General features: G+C 33.3%; 1 pseudogene; it reads right to left on the bottom strand.

Moving 5' to 3' along the window:
* Window positions 1-12223: 12223 nt before the first annotated feature.
* Window positions 12224-12411, bottom strand: LOC146905325 (uncharacterized; annotated as a pseudogene).
* Window positions 12412-15669: the final 3258 nt, after the last annotated feature.

Genomic DNA, 15669 nt, shown 5'->3' on the forward strand with positions numbered 1-15669 from the left:
TTTTCTTGATGGTTTGATTGTTATGCCTGCAGATCCTTTTGATCCTTCATTTCGTGCCTGAAACCGTTGCAACATGTTGATTCTTTCTTGGATCATGAATTCGGTTAATGAATACATTAGTCAATCCATTGTTTTCATGGAAAACGCTGCTGATGTTTTGCTTGATCTGAAGAAGCGGTTTTGACAAGGAGATTTGGTTCATGTATCTGAATTACAACAAGAAATCCACGCTCTCAAGCAAGATTCACGATCGGTAACTGAATTTTACTCTGAACTTAAAATTCTTTGGGAAGAATTAGAGATTTACATGCCTATTTATGTTTGCACTTGTCGTAATCGTTGTTCTTGTGATGTGATGCATACTGCTAGGAACAATCATCATCTTTTACAGGCAATTCGGTTTCTTACTAGATTAAATGATAATTTCACTGTAGTTAAATCTCAGATTTTGCTTCTTGATCTATTACCTACTATGAACAAAAAAAATTCAATGGTTCTGCAACATGAACGTCAGAGTTCTCCTACTTTATATGATGAATCTAAGGTCCTGGTTAATGCATCTGATGCTAGAAAATTTGCATCCAAATCAAACAAGTTTGGTCCTTCGTCCTATGGTTTAGAACCATGGGTCTGCACATTTTACAACCGTAATAATCATATTGTTGACACGTGTTACCGTAAGCATGGACTCCCTCCTCATTTGCAACGCACCAATTCTTCTCAAGTTAACAGTGCTGCCCTTGAAGGGAGTGAGTTTGGTAATGATTCATCTGCAACACTAGACAAAGGAACGCCTCCTTCTCTGACTCATGATCAGTATACTAAATTGATTGCTTTAATTTAGAATTCTAGTATTGCTCAGCCTTCAGCTTCTGCTAATTTGAACCAGGTTTGCTCGTCCCAAACCGTTGGTCATCCATCAACTGATAGGAATGGTACAGTCTCTGTTTATTCTTCTTTTTGTAATAACATCACATTCGGCTCATGGATCATAGATTCAGGAGCTAGTCATCACATATGTGCCTCACTGCACTGGTTTCACTCTTATAGTGAAATCCCTCCAATGACCATAAAATTACCTAATGATCATCAAATTATCACAAAATATGCAGGCACAATAAATTTTTCAACTGATCTCACCATTAAAAATGTTTTATATGTTCCAAATTTTCATATAAATTTGATTTCTATTACAAATTTGTGTTCTGATTCAAATTGTTTAGTGTCATTCACTGACCAAAAATGTCTCATACAGGAACAGAAAGCCTTGAGGATGATTGGTTCAGCTGAAATGATGGATGGATTATACTATCTAGTCTTGCCAAATAAAGAAGCAGTTTCTGACTCAAGACTGTCTACTCAAACCATCAATTCCATAAATTATGTTAGTTTACCAGATAATGCATTATGGCATTTTAGGTTAGGACATTTGTCCAATTCTAGGATGTTGAATTTGCAATCTCAATTTCCTTTTGTTATTAGTGATCATAAAGCAGTATGTGACATCTGTCACTTTGCCAAGCACGGAAAATCTACTTCTCATAGTTCTAATAAAGCTTTAAAGCCTTATGATTTGATACATTTTGATATTTTGATTTTTTTGACTGTTGTTGATGATTATAGTAGATATACTTAGATCATTTTAATGAAACATAAAGGTGAAGCCAGACAAAATGTAATAAATTTCATCAAAGAAATTGAAGTACAACATAATCATCATATGTTAAAATAGTGAGAACAGACAATGGCCCTGAGTTTATTATGCCCTCTTTCTATCAATCAAAAGGAATTTTGCATCAAACTAGTTGTGTGGAATCTCCCCAACAAAATGGAAGGGTAGAGAGAAAACATCAACATATTTTGAATGTAGGAAGAGCATTATTAATTCAATTAAATTTACCAAAAAATTTATGGTCATATGTTGTTTCTCATGTTGTGTTCATTATAAATAGAGTACCTAGTCTTGTACTTCAAAATCAGTCTCCATATTTTTTTGTTAAAAGGCACATTGTCTGACTTGCATACTTTAAAAGTTTTTGGATCTTTAGTTTTTGCTTCCACTTTATTGTCACATAGGACTAAACTTACTCCTAGAGCAAGAAAATGTATTTTTTTAGGCTATATTAAAAGGCACATTGCCTAACTTGCATACTTTAAAAGTTTTTGGATCTTTAGTTTTTGCTTCCACTTTATTGTCACATAGGACTAAACTTACTCCTAGAGCAAGAAAATGTATTTTTTTAGGCTATAAAGCTGGAGTAAAAGGTGCAGTACTGCTTGACATTAATAACAAAGAGATTTTAGTGTCTAGAAATATTAGCCACCATGAACATATTCTTCCTTACAAACAAAACTCACAAACTGTTGCATGGAATTACCATCCAGTAGTACCCCAATTTTGTCCGGCCTTTTCAAAAAAAATAGAAATAAATGACAATAGATTTTAGCTTTTTTTTTTCTCTTTGTTAATTTTCTCATAAAAAAATAAAATAAAAAAAGATAAGCTAAACGGTTTCATTCATAGATTCATTAATTAAGTACAAATGTGTTCAATCCATTTACTCTTTTTTTACATCAATAAATAAAAATACAAAAAAATATAAAATACAAAAAAACATAAAATAATGAAAAGTAGGCAAAATAGAGCACACAGTGAAGCCCTTCAACCTTTCATCTCTGCATACAGTGCTACACTAGGTAAATACATTGAAAAACTCTTCTTCCCGATCCCTATAGGCATAGCTTGCGGTGGTTAAGTTCAAAAGATGTCAGGAACAATTGAAATGGATGGCAAATGTGAAAGCCAAAGTCATATACGGTGCATCCAAACTTGACAATTAGGAACCAAACATTTAATGCTTAGAGCTCCAAATCCCTCTATAAATAGAGGATAAACTTCAGCAATTCCAGACAATCTTCACTAACAGAGAGTGTTGAGAGAAAAAAAATTGGTTTCAAAACAAAAAAAATAGAGTTTGAAACTAAAACAGAGTGAGTGATAATCAAAGTAAAGAATAGAGAGTTCTCGTTCTTGGCTATTTGGTCTTCAAGAGGTAAATTCTTATTCCTGTATCTATCTTTTTGTGCTGATTGTTTTGTCTAGTGCTAATGTTTCTTTACCCATGGTGAATGAAATATGTGATGATAAACTACTAATGAGTGATAATAAACAATAATAATAACAAGAGCAATAAAAAATGAAAGAAACCGTAAAAGAGGAGGAAACCTCCCGTCACCGTCGCTCATGGTGAAGGCTCGGACGAAATCACCGTCAACAGCCCTCTTTTATTCTTCAGTTCCGGATCGCGGTTGTTATTTTCTTCTTTTTCTCAGCTGTTCTCTCCCTTGACCATTCAGCGGTTTGTTCCTTCTGTACTATCATTATACGTGCAGCTGTGAAATGTGAAGAAACTCCTGGTTTTCTTGTTTTTGTTTGCTAATTTTATGATTTATTGCTTGTTATTATCACATATATCATAGATTCAGTTGGGCTGGTTCTCATATTTTAAAATTAGACTTGGTAATTTGAAAAGCTAATCTAATATTTCACTATTGAGACCCATGTTTAACAGCTTTTTTATTTTATTTTATATAAGTCTCATTTTGTTTCATCTTTTGATCTTTGCATTATTTTAATAAATATTTAGTAAAAAATCTATAATAAAAAATCTAAAAGTAACGATTGCGTCAAATCCACTTTTGATTCGATCACTATTTAGATTTCAAAATCGGTGACTACGTCGAATCCTCTTTTGATTTGGTCATTGCGCAAAAAAAAACATTTAAAAACATTACGAGTTTAATCGATCGAAAAAGGGAAAACTTGGGTAGACACCCGACGCTTCCCCGAATGCGGAACGCGGGATCTCCATCCCGATCAAGTTCAAAGTATTCATCTTTCGATTAAATTCTTAATAAAACAAAAATAATAAAACATTTTTTTATGCGAGTGAAAAAGGATAAATTGGGTAGACACCTGACGCTTCCCCGAATATTCGGAAACGAGGTAGACACTTCGCTTTTGGTCGGATATTCGTCCTCCATTTAAAATCAATCTCAACCCACCAAGCTTTATCTTTTCACGCCCATGTGCGGTTAATTTTTTCTCTCAAAACGGATACCATCGCCCAGGTGCGAGTCCGTCTTTTTTAAAAAAGCAAACTTTTTTGCCCAAGCGCGCGACCAAACCATAAATAAAATCAATCAACACACAAACACTTTCTACCCCAGAACTACGTAGCTTTGAATTCTCCATCGCACCAGGAGATATGTAGGAGCAAGATCAAACTCTTGTCAAGCACAATAATAAAAAACCTTTTTTTTCCTCTATATTTCAAAATTGCATTTTCATTTCAATTTTTATTTGCATTTAATAATAAGGAGAAATTAATATTTTAAGTTAACAATATTTTGCACAATTAATTAGAGGTAACCGTTTCTTTTAACGGATATTGTAGGGTGTTAATACCTTCCCTACGCATAATCGACTCCCGAACCTAGAATTTGTTTTTTGTTTTTAAAGGGTTTTTCCGACATTTTCCCTATTTTAATAAACATTGGTGGCGACTTCATTGTCTTTCGAGCAGCCCTCGAATTTTTTAGGCCGCTTCACATCCTATCACCATTAACATTGATCGTACATCACAAGTTGAACCACAAAACATCAATAATTCACCTCAAAATTCTGAAACTGTTGTGCATACACCACTCACATCTCAAAATAACTCTGACACGTCTGCACCTATATATATACCACCCTTTTCTCAAAACAGACCTATTAGAGAAAGAAAAACTCCACCACATTTGGCAGACTACGTTTGTGACAATCTATTTGTCAGTACAGCAGAACCAGTCAACTCAGGTAATCTTTATCCTCTAAATTCTTTTCATTCACTCGAACACTTGTCTCCTTCACACAACGCATTTAGTATGTCTTACACACACTGCATTGAGCCTCAAACCTATCAAGAAGCTAGTAAGTCTGAATGTTGGGTACTTGCTATGAAAGATGAATTAGAAGCCCTTGAAAGAAATGGCACGTGGAGTATTGTTGATTTGCCTCAGAATATGAAGCCCATAGGCAGTAAATGGGTATATAAAATAAAACAAAAGTCTGATGGATCCATTGAAAGGTACAAGGCCAGATTGGTTGCAATTCCAGAAGGTGTCACGTGCACAAAACCAAATCAACTTTGTAAATTGATGAAAAGCTTGTATGGTTTAAAGCAAGAAAATAGGAAGTGGTATGAAAAATTGACAGCACTATTGATTCAAGAAGGATATCAACAATCAACTGCTGATTATTCATCATTCACTCTTCACAAAGATAATGAATTCACAGTGCTCTTGATTTATGTTGATGATGTCATACTCGCAGGTACATCTCTCACTGAATTTACTAGAATTAAAGCTATTCTGGACATTAATTTTTGCATCAAGAACTTAGGACAGTTGAAGTACTTTCTTGGATTAGAAGTAGCACATTCTAAGTCAGGTATCATCATATCACAAAGGAAATATTGTCTGGATTTATTGAGAGATTCAGGACTACTTGGTGCAAAGCCTGCTTCCACACCACTTGATACTTCAATTAAGTTGCATAATAACTTAGGAAAGCCTTATGAAGATATTTCATCTTATAGAAGACTAATTGGAAAGCTTTTGTATCTAAATACCACATGCCCTGATATTACATTTGCAACACAACAATTAAGTCAGTTCCTTCACTCACCTACTGTGACACACTATCATGCAGCTTGTAGAGTCATAAGGTACCTCAAAAACAATCCAGGTCAAGGTATCTTCTTTGATAGGCAATCAGAACTACAAGTACTTGGATATTCTGATGTTGATTGGGCAGGATGTCTAGACACAAGGCACTCAGTATCTGGTTATTGTTTCTTTCTAGGAAAGTCATTGATTTCATAGAGAGCAATGAAGCGACAAACAATTTCCAGATCCTCTTCTGAAGCAGAATATAGGGCTCTCTCTTCTACAACATGTGAGCTGCAATGGTTGCTCTATTTACTTGCAGATTTGAAGGTTAATTGCAGTAAGCTTCCGGTTATCTACTGTGACAACCAGAGTGCTCTTCATATAGCATCTAATCCGGTTTTCCATGAGAGGACAAAACACCTAGAAATAGATTGTCACCTTGTGCGTGAAAAGGTTCAAAAGGGAATCTTAAAACTCATACCTATCTCATCTTCAGAACAGCTAGCTGATTTCCTTACAAAGGCACTTGCACCTCCAAAGTTTCACAGTTTTATTTCCAAGCTTGCCATGCTCAACATATACCATGCTTCAGCTTGTGGGAGGATGTTGAACAAACAAATCTCAGCCATAAATAAAGAATTGGATCAAACGGATAATACCGATAGAAGAACTCTTACTGATAGCAAAGATAGTCAATCTGTTCAGAATTAACAGCTGGAAGATTTTGTTACTATTGTTTTTATTTTTACATTATTAGGGAGATATTCTAGGGATTTGATAGGAACAACAATTAGTATTTGCACGCTCCATCTTTCTCTATAAATCAGAATTGTATTTCCACTTTTCAATTTATTGAGAATAATTTCCATTCACATATTTTTGTTCTTCTTTATATGAATTTTACCTTTCGTAACATTAATTTTTTAATTTTGTAATTTAATTAGATTTTTATTATGTAATTCAATTAATAGTAAATGACATGGAAATGCCTAGTAATGACATGGAAACTGAATTAGCCAACACACTGCCACGTCATTGTGGCATCATTAATGGCAGTGACAAATCATCAAAATTGATGAGGGATTACAAAAACCACTAAATGTAAAATAGGGAGGCTAAAATAGTGGTTTTAAAAATAAGGGGATCAAAATTCTGATTATATTAAAATAGGGGATCAAAAGTGTGTTTAAGCCTATTTTTTTTTATATGTTTGCTATTGTAGCAAATATAAATGATCTGTTATAATATGGTTTATGTACTTTCTATGTCTAAAATGCCTTATCTACTTGGTACTTAGTGTGGATTGAATTGTCATGACTCAAAGAGGTTACTAGCGGAGATATTCATATAATATTATGTGATGTTGTTAATGGGCACAAAAAGTTTATTGCTAGTCCAGTCCAATAGAAAGAATCATATTATTATCATTATTGTGCACATGTTTATACGATGTAAGGGTAGGTTATTGTTCCCGAAAAAAATTGTACTTTGATCTACTTATAACATCAATTCGACATGACTAGTAAGATGACGATTGTACGCATTGGCCAGTGTCATTGTTAGCATGTTGTTCAGGATGCATCACAAATATGGGAATAATCCGAGAGATAAGTTATTGAGGATGTATGATTGGATTTGTGATACTACAAACTAGATATTTAAAGTTTATCGTTGATTAAAATACTTCATGGTGGCACAAATACGAGTTTAAAAATTATTTTCATAAGGTAAATAATGTAACAAATCAAATATACATAATTCTTAATCAAGACTTAGAGAAATTAATTATAAATAAACTTTGGTTCAAAGCATAACATTTAAAAACCAAAAAGAGTACAAATTTTATTAGAAGTATAAAGTTCAAATATGATCCTTTTATCCGAACTTGATGTCACCTATCAGAGGTGACCACATCTCAAAATAATAAACGACATAAAATAGAGTCTTCAGAGAAGGCATCTGCTTCATTCCAAGACAATAAATACAATCTATAGAAGCTGAAATTTAAAACATAGAGTCAAGGAAGGAAAATACAAAAAACAAAGGGGCATGTTTAGAAAACATTTAATAGTAGAAATTAAATTAAAAAACGCACAAAATAACAAGCAAATATCATATCATTCACCACACAAATAATCAAGAATCGTCGATATATAAAGATATTTCAATTAACAATGTCTAAATGAAACAATCACAAATCAACATTAAGTACCTATATACTTAAACTCTAATTCTTATAATTTGGTTTCATTATATTCTACAAAGGTTCATACCTATATTTTGAGAAAATAATCTCCACTTCAAGACCCCAAACATCTAATCCCTCCCCTCATTAACTTAAGAGCACCATTTACAGCATGATTTGGAACTATCACTATTCCAATATCTATGAGGTAACCATATATATCAACTTTTTAGTTATATCTTTGTTAAAACACGCCTTAATAAAAACTAGTGGGTGTATCCTAGCAAGCCCCATATATATATATACATATATATATATATATATATATATATATATATATCAAGTTGATAACAACAAAATCATTACTCATGTATTAGTACCTCATAATATCATATCCCTCATCACTTACAAGCATGTCACATGTATAAATTATCAAATAATCAAATCAAACTATTACGACAATTCAAGAGTAAAACACAAATTTTCACAATTGCATTAATGAAAAACCATTTAAAATAATTTAAATCAATCAAGACCTTAATAAAGTTTCTAACTCATATTTTAAGCCTACATTTCCAGATTTTCACATTAGACCATTTTCACTCAAAGGACTATGACCATTTGTAGCGATCCACGATGAAATTGTTGAAAATATTGTTTTTCCCATTCTTCACACTTATTTTATACTATGAATTTGAAATCATTTTCAACCCATACCTGTTTTTTATGCGTTTTCACATGCTAATCCTTGTCTCGCAGCAAAAATTTATTTTCCCATTATAGGACGAGAAAATGGCAACATTTGTTTTTTTACACAATTGACTGGCACCAAATATAATTTCAATACATTTTCCTGCATGGCTTCCATCTAAAATATGTCTCTTGTGGCATCTTCATTTTCTTTATATTCCCTTATTGTTGTTCTCTCTCTCTAGTAGATTAGTTTTTTTTTTCTCTCTCACTCGACACATGTGCCAAAAACTCATTCAAACACATACAAACACACCCACACCTATATTATTTTTCTGTCCTCCCTTATTTTCAAGAAACATGGACCAATAACATAAACACAAATAATTACTTATTTTATTCCCCCACTCAAATTAAAACAATATTCTCAAAATACTCATACAAAAATACTAGCATTTTAGACCATAATTAAAATAATAGCTATGACTTCTCACTGGATTCTCAACCACCACCTTTCAGCCCAAATCCAAATCTCTCTTTCACAACGTAGCCTCTGTTGATGGCAATGTCTACCCAACCCTTGCGGCAACACCACCATCAAACCCCATTTGGGCTCAGTCTAAACGAGCACTGAATGAAATAGGTTTTTTATTTTATTCGTACTCATTTTAGTTTTAAACTCTTATTTTGTGCATCATCTGATGGATAAAATGTTGGTTGTTCAATTTAAATCAAAGTCTGTCAAGAAATTCATATGGGTTTTTATCAGAACTGGTTTCTAGACGACGACAATGAGCTTGTTAATTAACATCGATGATCTGATTTGTTGTTGTATTTAGTTTGTGGCTAACTTGTCGTAATGTTTTGCGGATCATTTTATCGCCGATCAATAACATATGCGAACCTCCTTAACTTTGAGGAGGTTTTCTTGGTTAGCGAATGTTTGGTGATATTTGGGGTTTGAACAGTCAGATCTTTGGCGAGAGTGTTTTTTGTTTGTTGGGTTCTAATTGTTTATTCAGGTTTGGTTCTAGATTCGCAACGACGGTGATTCAGACCATCGTCGTTGTTGTTCAAGTCATTGTTTTACGAAAGTTTGACAAAGGATTGTTAGGCTAGAAATATCCATGAATACTTGTTGTTTGTTTGTTGCAATGGGTTGTCGGTGAGTTAACATGTTTTCCAAATTGGCATTCGGGTTCACTTGTCCCTCTCAAGATCTTGGTTCAATGCTGGTAAACGGTCATAAACCTCTTTTTATTTCAATTTGGTTTCATGCCCGTACGCGACAGGTTCGCTAATTTGTGCATTGGGGCGCACTAGTTTTCTTGATTCAGACTTAGATTTGTAATTATTTGACCTTTAGGGCTGTAATGTGTCTTTTGACCTATTTGGGTTGCTATTATTTCTTTTACTTTAACCTACGTAAGATGTTGTGGATCCATCTGCACCAAGAAGGTGACGATCATAGAGGATGAAGGCAGCGCCATTATCGGAGGTGAACTTGGGTTTGGCTTCCATCAGTTATGCAGAATAGGTTTTGAATGGAATACAAATCGACTACAGGGAGACATGTTTATTAATTAAATTGGGGTTTTAATCTCAACCCTCTATTTTAATATAATGGTTTGAGATTTGTTCTCATATTCTCATATAAGATAGACATTCTCACTAGATATATCATATGGGTGTGTGTGTGTGTATATATATATATATATATATATATATGTATGTATATATATATGTATGTATGTATGTATGTATATATGTATGTATGTGTGTGTGTATTTGAAAAATATTTAACATACATTTAAGGCTATCAAAGAAATTGAAAGTTCATAAAAATATATAAATATGTAAGAGAAATTATAAGAGTAACACCATTAGTGTGAGCAAGTAAAGTGAAAGATTTATACGCAATAGAGAAATTGCATTACCTTAAAATCTTTGAGGTGTCTACAATAACCTTTAACACACCTCATACTTCCTTGAGGAGCAAACTTAAATGTTGTATAACAGTCGTTAACACTTGCACATCGCACTGTAATGTTAGACAAAGATAAAAAAAAAATATTACAAAAAAGGATAAAAGATTATATATAAAATCAACAAAAAATGAGAATGAGGACATGACATAACCATAAATCGATATGCCGTCAACAACAACAAGACATAGGCAAACCAAGAGGATCACAATATAAACAATTTTGAGAGTTTCAGCCATTTATTTTCACCTTTTTATGTAACAAATATAAAATGGTTTGATCACATTATATACTAAAACCCCTCTATTTATGTTTACATCAATTGAATAGTTTTTAATAAATATGTTGTTGGAAGAAACTTGTCTTTAAAATTAGAAAAAAAATATTAAATGTCTCTAAAGTATATTGTTGAATCATATTTGACCCTTTAACTCATATAAGATATACCCAATTTTTCAAATAATTACACTTCATTTTTATTCACCAAACTTTCATTATTATTATTATTATTATTATTATTATTTATTTCTTATATATTCTTTCATAATAGAGAGAAGAAACCCAAAATTATATTATGTTGGTATGTGTCCTCGTGAGCTTAGCTTAGTTGGTATGGACAATGCATAATATATGCAAGGTCCGGGGTTCAAACTTTGGCCACTACGAAAAAAAAATATTATGTTGGTATGAGATAAGTGCAACTTCTAGCATCAAAGTATTGAGTTTATTGATCCACAAAGATATGAAAAATGAACAATTCATCTATTTTGATAATCAAAATTGATACTAGCTTTCCTTTTATCTTGCAATTTCAAAATGGGAACTTTGAGTTTATAGATCCACCAAAACATGGAAAATGAACCATTCATCTATTTTCGTAAAAATTACATCATTAAACAACAATTGAAACACATACATGCCCTCCAACAATGGTTAATTTGGTGGCAATTGCAATCAGTGAGAAGTAACCACATAAAATATTGATTATACGACAACCATTAAATTTAGCAGTAAACAAAAGGGAAATAATAAATTAATGAATAAAAAGTATAGACGAAAAGGTAACACATTAATTGATGAATAAAAAAGTAAAGAATCAATTGTAATACATTGGATCTTCTTTATTATGGCTTCTATTTTATTTTATAAAATGAATTGATTTTTACGTGATTATGTTGCATTCTGCCGATGTGGCACGTCCATGTAACAGTGTCACCCTTTGTTCAAAACCTCTTTTTAAGATGGCATCCTGCCTACATGTCAAGTCTCTATAGTCCATCTAATAATTGAAATTAATACTGAAAAAATAAATCATAATTAAATATAAGTTCATCAATTTCTTTTATAACGATGTAAGCACTCTCACTTGTTTTGTAGTATATTTTTTTCCTTTTCATAATAGTCACTAAATAAGAATGATGCATGTGGGGTGATGATGGAGAAACTTATGATATTTTTAGCTATGTTTTTAGTATATTTTCTTGCATTTGAAGGCAAATTATAAGTCAATTAGAAAATTTGTCACTAGTTTGAGGAATGTTTTGTATTTTTTTCACTCGAGTCGTTGTAATTTACTTTTATCCTAAATCATGCATTTCCTTAGGTGTTTTTAGCGTTTTGTAGTGAGAAATCATGCAAATCAACAAATCTAGACATCATGTGAAGGATCAACGATATGAAGATTGAAGACAATGATTTTTAGAATCTTTTTGAATATAATAAAAAGTGAAGAAAAATTATTTGAAATTCCAAAGCATCACAAGACGGAAGGACGAGTAAAAATAGCTGAAATCACACCTGAGAGGCTGCCTCATGCTCCTCTGCGCATGAGGCCATGTGCCCCTGTGCATGGACGAGCTTTAGCTACTTCCCCATGCGCCCCGCGCATGGACTAGACCAGGGAGTGCTGATTGGTAAGTCGCTTTTGGTAGAAAAACCCTATTTTCACTCTCTTAAAGAAACCTTGAACTATAAATAGAGATTGTTGCATACACTTTAACTCATTCAGAAAACTAGCGGTTGCAAGGCAAGGGTCAACCATCAAGAGCTTTAAGGAAGAGGATCTACATCCTCCTCTTGTTATCTCTAGGGTATGTTTTTCTATTATTTTGTAATGATGCCGGTTTCCCTATGCAACTAAACCTCTTTGATTGGGGCTTCACGATGAACCCCTTCTTATTTGTTGGATTCTTTTAATAAAGTTTTTATCTAGTTTATAATCTAAAGTCTGATTTAATTCGTATATATATGTTTCAATACCACATCCTAGATGGAGCAATATTAGGATTAACAACCCTCGCCTCTAATTAAACAAGGCAGTAGTGAATTGCTTGGTTTCTAAAATAATTGAATCTTAGTATGAATTTAGGGTTATAACTCATCTTCAGGGACCCTCTTAATTTGCAAGGCCGAATTGCAGAGAAAGCTACGAAGGTGAGAAAAACACAAGAAGGGGGTTGAATTGTGTTGGCTTTTTTTAACTTTTTCAAATTGTTTCACAAGCTATAGTCTGAATTTGTTCAGTGTCTGGGTGCAACGGATAAAATCAAACACAAATATATATATATATAGAGAGAGAGAGAGAGAGAGAGAGAGAGAGAGAGAGAGAGAGAGAGAGAGATAGAGAGAGAGAGAGGGGGGAGGGGGAAAGCAGAAGCAAAACAATTATACTAGTTCCTCAAACGATCCAAGAGTAGTCCAATCCGCTTGAACTTCCACGAGATTTTCACTATAATCGCAACTGATTACAATTGCTCAAGGACACAACCAAGAGACATCCTATGCTAAAGCACACAAGCAAGAGACTTCCAAATGCTCAATCAAAACTAAAAGAGACTTATAAGAGTTTACAAATAAAAGAGTGTTTTTACAATTGATATACAATCAGAGGTGTAAGCTATTATAAAACCGAACAAAACTCTTAAGACTTAGAATTTATAAGATATGAACTTAGTAAGAAATTCTTAAGTGTTCTATGCATTTTTAAATTTGACAGAGTAAGGGAATATTTAAGATTGCAGAGTCTTGTTTTTATTCTTCAAGTCTTCAGTTCCTTATATAGGCAAGGAAAATAGAGACATAAGAATGTGCCAGCGCATAATTTGAGTCTTTGATAAGCTTTGATCAAGAACGTTGGAATACTTGATATGGATAATGTCGTTGATGGGACATTTGAAATTCCTTTCCTAAAACTAGAATTATTCGTTCATTCCTTTTGTCCTTGAGATTCTTTGTTTGTATCTGCATGTGATCAGAAGAAGACAAGTTGTACTATTTTAGTCTGATATAGACAGCTTCAAAAGAAGACAAAGCTGACGTGGCTTCTTGGTAGGGGTTGGAGTAGGCCAGGCCGCCTGTCAGGGGCTTATGGCTTGGCCTACTTAAATTCCGAGTGGGTCTAACTCGTTTATTATATTGGTTAGGCTCAAGCTTTTTAAAAACCTCAATAATTTAAATGGAACAGTCTAAGGCTTATAGAAAAGCCTACTAGGCCTCCCAGGCCGGCACATAAATGTATAATTATATATACTACATTATATTAATAATTTTTTTGTTCCTTTAAAATTTCAATACCATAATTTTTTGTAAATTGGGATTTTCAATAATTTATAAAACTCATGTTATTAATCTCTTATTTCAATTCTAACGAGTACATATACTTTTAAGTATTATCCACTTAATTTGTTACTGTTTTCATTCTCATCTTATTCCAAATTAGAAAGAAACCCTATTAGCAACAAAAATATACATAAATAGATCAAATGTATGCAATACACAGTTATATGCCTATAAAAAATAGATGTATAAGCTCTACAAAATTTTATTGGATATATGATGGTCGAATTAGGTTAGTGTACCAAATCGTTTACCAAGTAATAAAGTGGTAAGTAGAGTATCGTATCCACAGGGATTGTCGTTTTGTCCAAACAATTTGCGTTACTTAGTTTTTAACAATAAAATATAAATGAGTTTAGGGTTAAGAGATTTGCAATTTTTATCTATATGCAAAAAAGCAAGTTACCTATTTTGGTTGCATAAATGTTAGCAACGGTTAGGATTCTTCAAATCCCCCTTATTCATTTGTTGGAATTCATTAATAGTCAAGTCGCGTTCAGTTATTCTAAGTAGACTATCTAAGTGATGAGTCTGTCGAGACGTGATAACCTAATCGGTTTGTCAAGTTGCATCTGTTGGTCGCACGGTGATCCTTACGTGTAGGGTCTTACTCTCTCGGTTAATTTTGGTTTATCCCTCCGCCTGTTGAGTTGCACCTACTAGTCACACGGTGATCCTTACGTGCGGGGTCTTACTCCCTCATGGGTAATTGAAACATATACTTAAGTTGGCGTTCCTAAATTTCCAAAGGTATGGTATTAGTGTTCCTAAAGGTTTTCCCATCTATGAATCTTAGGAGTACATATCACACTCTCCCTCTTTGTAGTTCTACAAACGGGAAACCCTATCAGTGTCTACCTTACCAAGGTGCGAGGAGAATAGAGTTACTGGGAAAATTTTGAAGGTGAGAAAAACACATAAGAAGGAGGGGTTGTATTGTGTGAGTCTTTTCTTCGTTTCCTTCTACTAAGGATTAAATACAAATCTAGACAGAATCTAATGTTGCAGATTCAGACTTAGAGTCTAAATGCAGCAGAAATAAAGAACGCGTTGTTAAAATATAAAGAGTCAAAGAGAGAATAAAGACACAAAGCAATTTATACGGGTTCCTCTTATAACATTGGAGTAGTCCAGTCCCTTTGCACTTCCAAGGGATTTCACTATAACCAATCTTGATTACATTTTTCTCAAGGACACACCAAGAGACTTATCAATGCTCAAGCACACATCAAGAGGCTTCTATGCTATAGGAATCTACCCAAAGACTTCTTTGCTCAAGCACACCTGTAAGAGACTTCCCTTGCTTAAGCACGACTGCTTAAGACTTTACCCTGCTCAATCACTATTGACTGAGACTTCCTAGGTGCTTAAGGTTTCACCAAGAGACTTGTATTCTTAATGACGTAGGCGAGAGACTTTGTAAAATGTTTACCCCAACTGCAACAAGTTAATTTGTTCTTACACTCTTTATAACTAGTG

The sequence above is a fragment of the Medicago sativa genome, chromosome 7 (assembly GCF_051527215.1).
Source record: "Medicago sativa cultivar Bolivia chromosome 7, Bolivia_mono, whole genome shotgun sequence".
Classification (NCBI taxonomy): Eukaryota; Viridiplantae; Streptophyta; class Magnoliopsida; order Fabales; family Fabaceae; genus Medicago; species Medicago sativa.